At 42.0% G+C, this 14009-nt stretch overlaps 1 protein-coding gene across 2 annotated transcripts in view; it reads right to left on the bottom strand.

Moving 5' to 3' along the window:
- Positions 1-11792, bottom strand: part of LOC125299405 (5-hydroxytryptamine receptor 1E) — a 37114-nt gene extending 25322 nt beyond the window's left edge. Inside the window, exon 1 of one of the 2 annotated variants that reach the window (XM_048250673.1) lies at positions 11688-11792. The gene's annotated coding sequence lies outside the window, so the exon portion shown is untranslated. Of the gene's footprint in view, positions 1-10148; positions 10458-11687 lie in introns of those variants that run through there. The other variant, XM_048250672.1, reaches the window with a different exon arrangement.
- Between the last annotated feature and the right edge of the window lie 2217 nt (positions 11793-14009).

The following is a 14009-nucleotide window of genomic DNA, read 5'->3' as shown; positions in this document are numbered from 1 at the left end:
TGCTTTCAGAAAATATACAGTTTAGGGTGTTTAATTTGTTTCCCTTAATAGTGTAGGCCAAAATGTATCAGCTGTTCACTTGATTCGCCTATACAGAATAGAGGAGTATGTGTTATGCATGGTATGGAGGAAGATGGGACATAAGTTGATTGATGCTATATTTCATGTACAGTGCATATACTTTTAGAATATGTATAGTTTTGATTGTTCTATGACTTTGGTAAAACCATGACCCATGCATAGGCATGCATTGTTAATTATTAATCTTAAACTATATTTATTAGTATAGCATTTTGCCAGATGTCACAACAATAGAGTCACTTGGAGGCTAACTGCAGTTATCCCATCTGCACCCTTCTGTCGAATTAGGACATGATCATGTTCATCTTCAACTTTGCCTTCACAATTTTCCTGCATTCACTAACATAAACATACTGTGCTGTCCAATTATTGTTTTAGACAAAAAATGTGCAAAGTAAAGGGGCATCATACAGGCCCCTCTGATTGGACAGACAGTATATCAGTCAACCCCTGGGCAAGAGGTCAATTACTATAAGACTTGCAAAATGATGGACTGATACTTTAGTGTGATATACTGTATGTTTCAGTGACCTCTAAATCAGATTACGTAAACACCAAAACCACTTTCCTAGGCTGAATAATGCCTAACTATGTGTTTACAGATTACACATTGTGGAACACTTACATGCAAAAACCCACTTGGCTCTATTTAAAGATTCAACAACCATTTCCATTGATTCAAAGGGCCACAATGTAAAAATAGACACCAATTTTGCAACAAACCAGTCTGAAATAAGCCAAAGGAATTCACTGTCAAATTCCATGTTAAGTTAGATGGGGTCAGATATTCTTTAGAAGGTGTATTCTACAACATTCTAATTACAGTTTTGTCAGTATTTGCTGAAGAATAATGCATAAAACAACCCTCATTTTAACATATTTAGCCTATAACTGGATTTTCTGGTCTTTTACTATGGTGTAAAGATCACCAATTGAAATATAAAAATGTGAAAATAAATTCTGTTGCAATTAGTTTTGGGTCAGACCTTTGCCTGGACTATTAGCTCCGTTGTGGTATATACAAATTAACTATACGTAATTACATTATGCCCTGTTTGCCCATGTTAACAAACAATTTCAAAAAAACGTATAATACATTTTTTGTTTGTCTTGATGTAAGTAATCAACTCAGTCATTTTCATGGTGATATGTGAAGGTTAATTTTTTTCCTCTATTCACGTGAGAAAAATACTGTATAGGCGCATGAATAGGGTATATTTGGGTCTTTTTCGAAACTTTCCCCTATCGGGATTCTTCGGGGCTTTTTTTTCCCTTACTCAGGACATATTGAGGATTCAAAATCAGTTAAGTTTTCTTGTGTTGCAATTTGTTCAACCTTGACCCCTATTTTGGCTTAAAATGACTGGACTATTTAGCTTGATTACTCAGGCCAGCCAAGACGATATTAACTAGCATGGGTGAGCCTCAGGTAGGACAAGGTGTAATCCCCCAGAATCTGCCCCCTCATAGACACAGCCATTAGGACGAAGTCACGTAGGTCCGTTCAAACCGTCGACCAGAGGATTGATCTCTCTCCAAGCAAAAATAAAACAAACAAACAAAACAACTACAGTGTAAGTGTGTTCTTCTCTCTTCTTCAAGGAAGGAGGAGAACAGGGAGTTCAGGGTAGGCCGCCCACAGGCCCAGCCATGGAAGATTTAAGAAACGACGGCAGTGCCGGCAAACAATTCTTGTGGCGACAACCAGGGCTGACCGTAAATAATGACGAGCATCTTGTCTAAAAATATGCTCTTGAATGTCATCAATCTTGAGACACATTTGCGGAAGAGCACTCCTAAGCACCCCACATCATACATCACTGTGGATGTGAGCAAAATGGCTTTGGCAGGTGTACCAATGAAGCCTGATCATGATGCATGGAATTGTTTGAGATATATAGTCATCAGCTGGCAGAGATACACCGTCAGATCTAGTCTTTTATGAATATTAGATGTAATGAGATTAGGGCTGGGCGATAAAACGATAGCGATATGTATCGCAATGGACATGTAATCGATATCAATAAAAAATGCGTTTGATAGAACATTCGATAATTAAAAGCAACACACACCTCCCGCCTTACGTTGTCCATAAAAAAATAGGCTAAATATATCTTGCATTGTAGCTCGCAGAGGAGGCTTCTATAAGACTACAGGTGAAGCAGTGCTTCACCAAAAAAAAGTAAAAAACAAAACACAAAAAAAATCTTATAATAATCCCAATTTTACTCCTTTGAAACAGAAATACAGTCACTAACACAAACTGTTTTCCTGAAATCAATTCTGTGAGTGACAACAGCGCTATCGTCACCCGCGGTGGAACGGAGAATTACAGTGAATCAGACTGCTTCACCAACTTTTCGTTTGGCTTCACTACCATAGATATCTTTCCCCATTGACTTCAATGTAAATCGAGTGAAACCCCAGGCGGCTCGTGGATTTTTTACGTTTCAATTGATCCTTATGGCAGATAAGTCCCACCCGTGAAGCAGGACTTATTTTGAAGTTGAAGTTGTGGGCAGAGGAAACAGTTGGCGGGAGTCATAGTTGATGACAACTGACAGTTTGAAAGGTTGAACAGTTAAATAGTTGGATAGTTAAAATGGTTAAATTATTTAAAATGGAATTATTGTAGTGAGGAGTTTTACTTTGAAACAGTTGTGGGCAGAGGAAACAGTTGACGGGAGTCAAAGTTGATACAAGGATACAAGGATACAAGGAAGTTTATTGTCACATGCATATAGTTACTGGAAGTAAGAAATGCAGTGAAATTATGTCTGGTGTCAGCCTATTTGTGCATTAATGGGGGGGGGGGGGGTAAAAAGTGCAGTAGAAGAGGGGTTTAGTAGATTAAGTGGCAAGGGCTGCATAAAAAAGGTGGGGAGGATTGGGATTGGGGGGGGGCACCAACAAGGAGCACCCAAGAGCAACACGGGCAAGGAAAAACTCCCTTACCAAGGAAGAAACCTTGGGCAGATCCACGGCTCAAAGGGGCTAACCCAACTGCCAGGGTCTTGGTGTGTGTGTTGGGGGATGACAGGGGAGATGGGATAGTGTGCTGTGTATGTGGGGAGAGGGCAGTGTGCAATATGTGTGTTGGAGAAGCTTCCTCATGAGACAATGTGCTGTGTATTGGGGGGGGGGGGGGGGGGGGGCAGTGTGCTGTAAGTATGTTGGGGATGTGTGTTGGAGAAGCTTCCTGATGAAATAATGTGCTGTGTATGTAGGGGGCAGGGACTTACTATTGCAAGCAGAGTACTGTGTGTAATGTATGTGAGTGATGACAGTGAAGATGTGTGTGTGTGTGGGAGGGGGAGTGGAGCAGTGACTGTGTGTGTGTGTGTGTGTAGTGTGTAGGTGGGTAGGTGGGGGCAGTGTGCTGTAAGTATGTAGAGGATGTGTGTTGGAGAAGATCCTGAAGACAATGTGCTGTGTATGTGGGGGGGGCAGTGTGCAGCAAGTATGTAGAGGAGGCTTACTGTAGCAAGCAGTGTGCTGTATGTATGTGAAGTGATGACAGTGATGATGTAAGTGTGTGTGTTGGGGGGGGGTCAGGGACTTACTATTGCAAGCAGAGTACTGTATGTAATGTATGTGAGTGATGACAGTGAAGATGTGTGTGTGGGCGGGAGTGGAGCAGTGACTGTGTGTGTATGTGTGTAGTGTGTGTGTGTGGGTAGGTGGGGGCAGTGTGCTGTAAGTATGTAGAGGATGTGTGTTGGAGAAGATCCTGAAGACAATGTGCTGTGTATGTGGGGGGGGCAGTGTGCAGCAAGTATGTAGAGGAGTGCTGTATGTATGTGAAGTGATGACAGTGATGATGTAAGTGTGTGTGTGTTGGGGATGGGGGTGGGGGTGGGGTGGGGGGGGAGCAGTGTGCAGCAAGTATGTAGAGGAGTGCTGTATGTATGTGAAGTGATGACAGTGATGATGTAAGTGTGTGTGTTGGGGATGGGGTGGGGGGTGGGGTGGGGGGGCAGAAAGGCTAGGCAATCAAGAACATGGGTAGATGGAGGAGAAATCAAAAATAATAAATAAAAAAGTGTGCAAAAAGTTGGAGAAAGTCAGATATGTGTGTGTGTGTGTGTGTGTGTGTGTGTGTGTGTGTGTTTTGACGTGTGATGAAATAAGAAAATAAATAAAAGGTCTGTAGCATAGGGAGAGGGATGTAAAAGTGCTAAAAGTCTTGTAGGTGTGTGTGGGTGTGTGTGTGTGGGGGGTCATGAGTGCTGAGGAGTGAATGAGTGCAAAGTCAGTATAGTGTGAGTTCAGAGTTGGGAAATGTTTGAGAGTGCTGAGGAGTGAATGTGTGCAAAGTCAGTATAGTGTGAGTTCAGAGTTCGGATGGCCTGGGGATAAAACTTCTCCTGAGTCTCTCAGTTCTGGCTTTGTGACTACATAGGCGTCTTCTTGATTTCAGCGGTAGGAATAATCCATTGTTAGGATGAGAAGAGTCCTTCAGAATCTTTTGGGCTCTTAGGAGTACTCTTCTGGAATAGATATCTTGTAGAGCAGGGAGTTGAGTTCTTATAGTACGTTCAGCTGAGCACTACTCTCTGCAGAGTACTACAATCTCTAACTGTGGAGTTCCCATACCAGGTGATGATGCTACCAGTTAGAACACTCTCAACCGCTGAAGTGTAGAAGGCCTTCATGATGGATGTAGAAACTTTGAATTTCCTTAGCTGTGAAAGGAAGTAGAGTCGTTGTCTGGACTTCTTCAGAACATATTGAGTGTTAACAGTCCATGTTAAGTCTTCAGTAATGTGGACACCAAGGTATTTAAAACTTGTGACTCTCTCTACAGGTTGCCCGCTGATCATTAGTGGGGTGTAACTGTAGTTCTGCTGCTGCCTTCTGTAATCCACTACCATTTCCTTGGTTTTATTGATATTCAGTGTCAAGCTGTTAGATTGACACCACTGTGCCACCTCATCAACCTGATCCAAGTAGAACTGTTCATTGTTGTTACTAATCAGGCCCAAGATCACTGTGTCATCTGCAAACTTGATGATGGAGGTATGACTACTGTTGGCTTTGCAGTCATGTGTGTAGATGTTGTACAGCAGTGGACTCAAAACACAGCCTTGGGGAGCACCAGTGCTGATGGTTAATGAGTCAGATGTCAGACCCCCACTCTAACCACTTGTGAACGGTTGGTGAGGAAGTCAAATATCCAGTGACACAGGGTGGTGTTCAGTCCTAAGGCCTTCATCTTTGTGACCAAGGTGAGAGGTACTATCGTGTTGAATGCTGAACTAAAGTCAATGAACAGCATCCTCACATAATTCCCATTCCCCTCCTCCAGGTGAGTTAAGGTGGTGTGCATGAGGTTTGAGATGGCATCCTCTGTAGACCTGTTGGCTCTGTAAGCAAATTGGAGGGGGTCAAGGAGGCAGGGAGGGATGAGCAGATAATGTTTTTCACAAGCTTCTCAAAACACTTCATCACTGTAGACGTCAGGGCTACTGGGCGGTAGTCATTCAGACATGATGGACTTTTGTTTTTCGGTACTGGAACAATAACAGACTGCTTGAGGCAAGTAGGAACTGTCTCTTGAGCCAATGATGTGTTAAAGATATAAGTGAACACAGGAGCTAACTGAGCAGCGCAGGATTTCAAAACCCTGTTAGAAATTCCATCCGGTCCAGTAGCTTTTCTACAATTTACCCTCCTAAAGGCATTGCTCACATCGACCTCAGAGACACAGAAAGGTGCATCCTCATTTGCTTCACATGCTGCAGCTAGTCCAATATAGTCTGTGTTTTTCATGTCAAAGCGAGCATAAAAGCATTAAGTTCATCAGGGAGGGCTTTACTCACATTCATCATAGGAGGGACTTTCTTTCAAAGCCAGTGATGGTTCGAGTCCTTTCCACACTTTCGTGCTGGATCACCCTCCAAGAAATCAGCTTCAACTCTGTCTCTATAAGCCGCTTAGCATCTTTAATTGCACTCGTAAACTATAAGATGCTGCTTTGTAATCCGTCATATCCCCTGAAATAAGCCCAGCATTATAAGTCATGGTGCGTGTCTTTAATGCCGTTCTCACTTCTCTATCCACCCATGGTTTCTGGTTAGGGAAGCTTCAACTGATGACAACTGACTGTTGCTAGAGTAGTTATGGTGGTTGCTATGCTGGTTGCTAAGTTAATGTTGGTTGCTAGGTTTTAACTGTGAATGTGGTTGCTAGGCTGTTGCTAGGGTACTTGAAGTCGTTTCTAGGTTGTTGCTAGGGTGTCCATGGTAGCTACTATCAGAAATAAAGGAGTTACTACAGTGGTTTGCTAGTATAATCATGTTGGTTGCTATGGAAACTGACATAGATGCTTAATTTCAATGGTTGCTAAATTGGTTGCTAGGTAGGTGGTGGTTTAATATAGTAGGCTAGAGGCCTAGTTGATGATAACTGACAGTTGGAATAGTTGAAAAGTTAAATAGTTGGATAGTTTAAATGGTCAAATTATTTAATAGGGAATTATTGTAGTGGAGACTTTTATTTTGAAACAGTTGTGGGCAAAGGAAGCAGTTAAACAGGATCTGTAGTCTTAATAGAGCCAGATTGTATGCTTAAAGCCTGAGACAGACAGTTGCTGGAGGTGGCCGGAACACTTGGCATAGGATTCTAAGTGCCCTACTGTGATGTCATAATCTCCAATGTTAATTCTATGGGGAAATTTTTAGTAGTTTTTAATTAATAGTTCAAAAAGTATAAATGTTACAAAGTTGAAAAATACATAGCTGAAGTCACCTAAGTAAGACCCTCACGCCAACACAGTTAGAGCGAAGTTTCTCGATCCAAACGGATGAAGCTGAATTAAACGCACAAATACGTAGAAGAAAAATAACAAGAAGAAATCGGATAACAGTAGAGTGCATTTTCATGCCCTCTAATTATTTGATAAGATAAGAATATTTGATAATCAAAATCAGTTGCTGTGGATGTAAATGCTATTGGTTGAGAGAGGTCACCTGATTCATTCCATGAGGCGTTGGAGACTTGATGGTCTTGAATTTGGGAAGATTTCAGAGATTCTACTAAGCAGCCAAGGATTCAGTAACTACGGAACATAATCTCTTTTCCTTTCACACTGGCAAAATCGCCGCGATTTTATGTAGGCCTACCAGAATCGCGGAACGACTGTTCCTTTCACATAGACCGAGGCGGAACGGCGGGACAAAGTGTCTCGCCAAATTTACTATACCAAGCCCCCTAGACATTTTGCCGAGTTTTTTCGTTCCGCCACCAGTGTGAATGGGTCAAGGCGGAAAGGGGAATCTGGGCGGGCATTTCAATGCTATGTCCAGCCCACCATTAAGAGATTGCAAATAAATCTAACTGATCGAAATCAGCAATAGCAGAGACAGCACATTATGTCAATCTATAAATTCACAAAGTCTCCAGTCATTCAATGCCTGCTAGAGTTGACTGTAGCTTGGAATGCAATCAGTTGCCATAATAGGCTATCCTAAAATCCAGCGATAAAACAAAGCATGAACTCATGAGCGTCTGTCTGCCCTATATGTATATCCTCTGATTGTAATTACAGATATCTAGGCGATATTTGTAACATTTATTTACAGTGCATGAAAATTATATAAAGTATATATTTATATTTTCATGCACTGGTAATTTCCTCGAAATTACATTTTCTATTTTGTATTTGGCCTGTTATAAAATCGTGTACACTTATTGAACAATTTAAACACATTAGGAACCGCAAAGTTGGAGACATGCATAAAAACATTGCTGCAAATTTAAAACCGGATTACTCTGGAATGGCTAACTATGCAGGGGAATGCTTTAGACCTTTATGTTCGGTAAGGTCTGCTGTTTATTCTGATATATGGTTTGTCATGTGTTGAGGGAAAGTTCGCGAAGTATTCCACCAAGGGAGGGTAGGGAGACGGGCGCAAAAAATATGATTAAATTAAAGTTACTTTTCTCGCGAACCGTTTACCACAACAACTAACCACTAACATCGTTTAAAGGCTGAGAAAACGCTTTTTCGTGTGATACATGTGATGTCTGAGATGAATAGGCTACTTAGCAAGTAGGCTAGTTCAGCCAATTTGGGTGGGACAGAAATACCTTTACAGAGCAGCAGTTCTGGCCATATCGGCTTTGGCTCACATGTAGGCCTACTGCTTTAAATGCATTAAGCTACTGTTTTCTTTTCATGACGAGCACTAGGCCTACGCTTGAATGATTTATGACTGAATGGAACGTTGCTTAAAGAACTGCTTAGGTCGTGTGACAACGTTTACACTAATCATCATCTTCTAATGTATCCTTATGGTGAGATGTCCATTCTCTTTGCCCTAGGCTATCATTTGTGCGCGAAGCATGTTTCAATTAAGACAGTACACAAGCTATTTGTATTGTTGTAATATTGAATGATTTCATTAATAATTTGTATGCACAGTACATTGTACGGCCAACGCAAGGGGCAACTCTTCTCTTCAATTTTACTTTTAAATTACGTTTTATTGTCTGAAGACATCTATCGCAAGAATTTAACATTCTAACAGCAACAGCAAAGCAAATGCAAGCTGACCAAAGTGCAGTCGGTTCTCCCGCCATGGTTTTTGAAATCACACACCTGCTGTATCTAAAGGCCCACGCACATAAGGCCTACGACTATCACTCTACACGCCCCCTGTTGTACGTCACAATTTAATTTACTATAGCTGATCCTGCCTCCTGTCTCCCCAAAATGCCGCATCATGTGAACAGATCATCAGGCCGGCAAATTTTCACCTCGCTTTCAGACACAAAAAGACGGCAAAAAGACGTCCCCTCTTCCCGCAAATTTATCGTGATCTCTGTGTGAAAAGGCGTTTTGAAAGAGGGCATGTTTGGAAGAATGTGCTGATAAATGTGGGCTATAACTGAGAAGATGCAGCCTAATGGTTAAATTTGCTGACATGTTTTGCCACAGATATAGTTGACCTTGTCTAGTAGGCCTACCCATCAGATAGAAACATTTAATTTGATCTTTATCCATTTCCAACTATAAGCTGTATAACTATATGGTTCAAAAAGTGAACGTAGGAACACAATGTGGTAAAGGCAGATTGAAATACAGATCAAATAACCTAGTCTAATACAATCAAATTGTCCTCCTCTCTGGCTTCAAATAACAGTATGATTACATTACAACAAAAGTATGATTAGGCTACACACAAACCATGCTGATGCGGTCTGTTCTAAAAATGAACAGACAGCATCTGTAGCAAATGAGCTAGTCTATTTAGGCTAACGACATGGGATATGCAAACAAGCTTGCAATCAATTAATATGAGGAAATATCCTGCAGACCCACTATGGGCACCAAATGACTGTCGACACCGGTTCGTGCGTTCAAAAACACATAGGTAGCCTGAATGAATGAAACATTCAAGAAGTATTGATTTTTGACCAAGAGACGAACAATATGTTACAACTTTTCCATTACAATTAGGCCTAGTCTTAATGTATTTTTCCTTTAACATCGTCCCTGATAGCCTATAGGCTATATAAGAATACGTGCCTCTCAGCTTAAAATTGTAACATCTCGTCGTTCACAACTTATGATTTTGTTTGAACGAAAAAGAACCTGTATCATGATTTAGAGTATAGGCTACTGCCGATTAACTCCGGTTATTACAAATAAAACGGAATGAATATGGAGTATGCCAATAACGTTTCCATATGTTAGGCTACTCTATATTGTACGGTTTCCACCCTAGCCTACATCTATCGTTAAATTTACCAAGCCTCACAAACCCAGCCCCGGCGTGGATAAAAATGAACCATAACGATGGCAGGTATGTAAGTGCTATACCTGTCAAGACGCACCACAACATCCCCAATCACTGCCCAATTAGGTTTGAGTCGAAAACATTAGGATAACCATAGGCTACATAATTGTGTTGACCATAACTTCGCCACAGTCAATGAAGAACTCACTGTCTCTCTCTGTCTCTCTCACTCTCACACACTCACCGCATTTTCAGCTAACATTCTAACAAAACTAGCAGTAAAATAAAAAATAAAAGCTGATGCAAAGGTTTAAACATACTCACCATTGATTTCACTGTTACCGCTTTTAATCCATGCATTGTCTCCAGAGGAATTAACTCTCCGTTGTCACACAGCGTAAAACTTAAGATCTGCCCTTCCTCTCTGACTGTTGCTCCAAATATACATCCGTTTTTTTGTTTAGGCTATGCCTTCCCTTGAGCATGCAGTTTCGGACTCCAGGAAATCTACCACTTCGGCTTGAATGGACGCACTGAGCGGTGCATCAGGTGTTTTTTTACATGGATAGGATTACGCCTCATCTGTCGGTCCTGCGCGCCTGAACACTTCACGCGCATCATCCGGTCCCCTTAACATTCATGTGGTCAGGTATGATCCAAAGCAGGGTCAACGGTCTGGAGTCTGTCACAAGCGGAAAATCGTTACAGCCCAAACGTTGCTATACTCGTCTAGTGGGCTATACTCCCGAGTCATCCAGGATTCATCAAGGTTATCTGCGTTGGCGAAATGAAAACAACACCAGGGGGCACTTTTCTGCTGAATAGCTTACTATATCTTACATTATGTTGTTTTGCACCAGCTGTAGTAGCCCTAACGTGTTGTCTTGGATGACTTTGGCTTGAGACTGCACAGAGTGCGCAATGTGAACCACTGACTGACCTTGCCTTAGCCTATATTTGACTCATATCCCGACATATGGCCCGTCACTTAATTACTTTAAAATCTCCCTATTAGACCAGTGAGAAATTGACTTTTAATGTTCCCTGCAACCTTGCTCTAGCACATGCTTGGCAGATTTACTCAAATAAACCTATCATAATTTGGCATGTCCAGATAGGGACAGCACAGTTTGTGTTGTTTCCAACACATTCGTTTTAAGAGTGAGTGTCTGCTTTATTTAATTCTGTAGTGTTACATTACTTCAGTTAATAGGTCTATTGTGAAAAAAAAAAAGTTTTATCATTAAATTAGCTTGGATTTGGTTTGGTGCAGTCCCACGAGACGCCCATAATCAACAGAACAGCCCACTAATCACCCTGTAATCCACTCTGTTGTGCCACTAATAAAGACCATTTGAATGCAATGATTTCAACCATGTTGAATGATTATGCTAGGGACACCATTAAGATTTGGATGGTGGAATGGATGACCAGCAGGACTGGGAGGGACGGAGCGTATAGCAGATGGCCCACCAGAGCGGAGAGACCCATTCGTCCCGGCTCAGAGCAGATGGAATGTATTCTCAGTCCTTAGGACCCATTCTCTTGTGCAGGCTCACACATTGTGCGTAAACACAACTCACTGGCCTTCCAAATGTGACTGGTTAATGGAGTCGCTCTCTTTTAGGGGAGAGCACTCCTTTATCCACAGCTGTAAGCCTTTTGCCTCAAGGACAGATCAAAGAAATGGACCTAAATAAATAGTTTGTATGTGAATATATTGGTAGCAAGGTATCACCTGAGGTAATTATGAAGTCTTGGAGGGTTAGGTCCCCAAACTGAAACCCGCCTCACAAACACACACACACACACACACACACACACTCTGTAAACAAAGAGAAAATGTGCAAAAAAATGCCTTACCACAATAGAAGGGGACACTACCCATTTCCCCTGGTCTCTGACTGAAACACATTTGGAGGTTGCATCCCAGCCCACTCAGGTTATAAACTGCTGGTTTGAATTTGTTGTTCTGATTTGTCTACACTGATTGAATTTGACTGGTATTCCTCATTTGAATGCTCACTGTGAAGTCATGTAATCATTAGTCCATAATTAGGATATTAATCACTTCTTTCTATACAAATCAAGAGAGATTTTTCCACCATCTGGTTGATAATAATGCTGAGTCAGACTTTCCAAATCTGTGGCAACCTGAGGTTCTGAGTGATGTTACAGTTAGACAGTCCAGCTCTCTCTAGCTCTCCTTATCTGTCTCTCATTCAAATGCAGCACACACACACACACGCACACACACACACACACACACAGTCCCCCATGATTTCATATTTCCACTGACAAAGCTACAAACACACATGAAACCGATGGAAGTGGGGGGTTCGCTGAAATAGTCACCCAATGATCCTTTTCAAACACGATTCAGTTGTTCTCTGAGGGGAGATGGTGGGTAGTGAAACAACCAGCCTTGGGGTGCATAGTAACATGAAAGAGACCCTACCTGGACCCTTCATGAATGAATGAATCTCTCATAAAGGGCGGGTTGGGAGGGAGGAGGGGGGGTATGGTCATTTGAAGCGTATCTGTGGCGTGGCAGATGCTGCACAGCGACTCGTAAAGCAGCCATCTCTTCCAGGACACTCCAATGTGCATTCATAATGTCTATTGTCTCCTGTGCTCCTTTGCCTGAAATCTAATGCTAATGCGATGGTAATGTTCAAAGCACAAGAATGATCACACACACACACACACACACACACAAAATTGAGCAGAAATGTGAAGGAGGATCCATTCGCTTTCAAAAGCTTGAAAGAGCCGCTCACTTAAAAAGAGGAAGGAGTGTGCTTTGCTTTTTTGAAAATGCTACCATTTCAACCAAGATTCCATTTATGTCAGTGAGCAGGAGAGCTGTGCTGTTTCATTGAAATGCATTGCCTCTGCAAGACTTTTACCTTTAAATATAATTTTAATATCTTATCCTGTAAGAACTTTAGAGCAAAGTTCCCAATTTTCTGCAGAGCAGAATACATGTTTGATATGCACTGTGACTTTTATGGTTAAGGTGAGTAGAGGGAATAATGAATGAATGTCATTCAAGGGTGCAAAGACATAATTGCAGTATCGCCACAGTATTGGGACATTGTCCTTTTTCCTCTCTTTGAGAAACTTTGTTACGTTTACTTCCTCACCATGTAGACGGATCATTCAACGTCTGTGTTGACAAACGTGGAACAAGAGTTACAAATATGCTGTTGTGGTCATCTCATTACCTTGATAATTTTTTTTTTGGAGAGGTGCAGATGTTCCAAGCTCGATCTTGTCCACCTCTCTGCTTTATTGTGACCCAAAGGCCCTTCTGCAGCCATATATGCACCTAGATAAAAACAGAGCGTCTACTCAGTTTTGATTAACGGTCTCCTGCAGGTATTAAGCACCGCGCGTGATGAACGGTCCCTCGAGGTCGTAGAAAGCGCCCAGCGGCGGTCGAGGGCTGTGATGAGGTTGTGAGTGCGCGTGCGACGGCGAGCACAGTTAAGAGACGACGGTCATGGAGAGGATCAGAAGCCATAAATCTCATGGTAGCGACCTGACCCTGTGCTGAGTCAGCAAAGTGCCGAGCAAGCGTCCACTCCACAAACAGCCCCGCTAGGGACGGAGGCTGTCAGGATCAATCTACTGTATGTCGCGTGACATTGGATGACACAGTAAAACACTGGACTGCTTGTGGATTGCCTCTGGACACCCATTCAAGAGATGTCTATGGTGTTAGGGATGACATGGGGATGGCTGAGAGAACAGTGCTATATGTGTTACTACACACACAAACACACACACACACACACACCAGTGTTGGGAGTAATGCGTTACAAAAGTAATTACTGTAATATATTGCTGTTTGCGGTAACGCGGAAATGTAAGGCATTACAAAAAAAAATTGGGTAATATTTTACTCGGTACAAACTTCAGTAACGCGCGTTACAATGCATTTTAACCAAAAATGAAGCAGTGTTTTGTTTTGATACATATTCGCAAACACCACTGCGAGAACAACAGAGGAGAAAAAGTCTGCGCAAAATAGTAGAACGTTATCTCCTGATACTGGTTGAAGATGACTGTGGCTGCAGCGGACTCTATTTGCGGGATGGACATAAGCCTACGCTCAGGGACAAGGATATGAAGAACATAATAGTTAGTGCACTTTGTGCGAAACCGATAGATCTCACTATG

The sequence above is a fragment of the Alosa alosa genome, chromosome 8 (assembly GCF_017589495.1).
Source record: "Alosa alosa isolate M-15738 ecotype Scorff River chromosome 8, AALO_Geno_1.1, whole genome shotgun sequence".
NCBI classification, from domain to species: domain Eukaryota; kingdom Metazoa; phylum Chordata; class Actinopteri; order Clupeiformes; family Clupeidae; genus Alosa; species Alosa alosa.
This window is presented reverse-complemented; position numbering and strand designations above follow the sequence as displayed.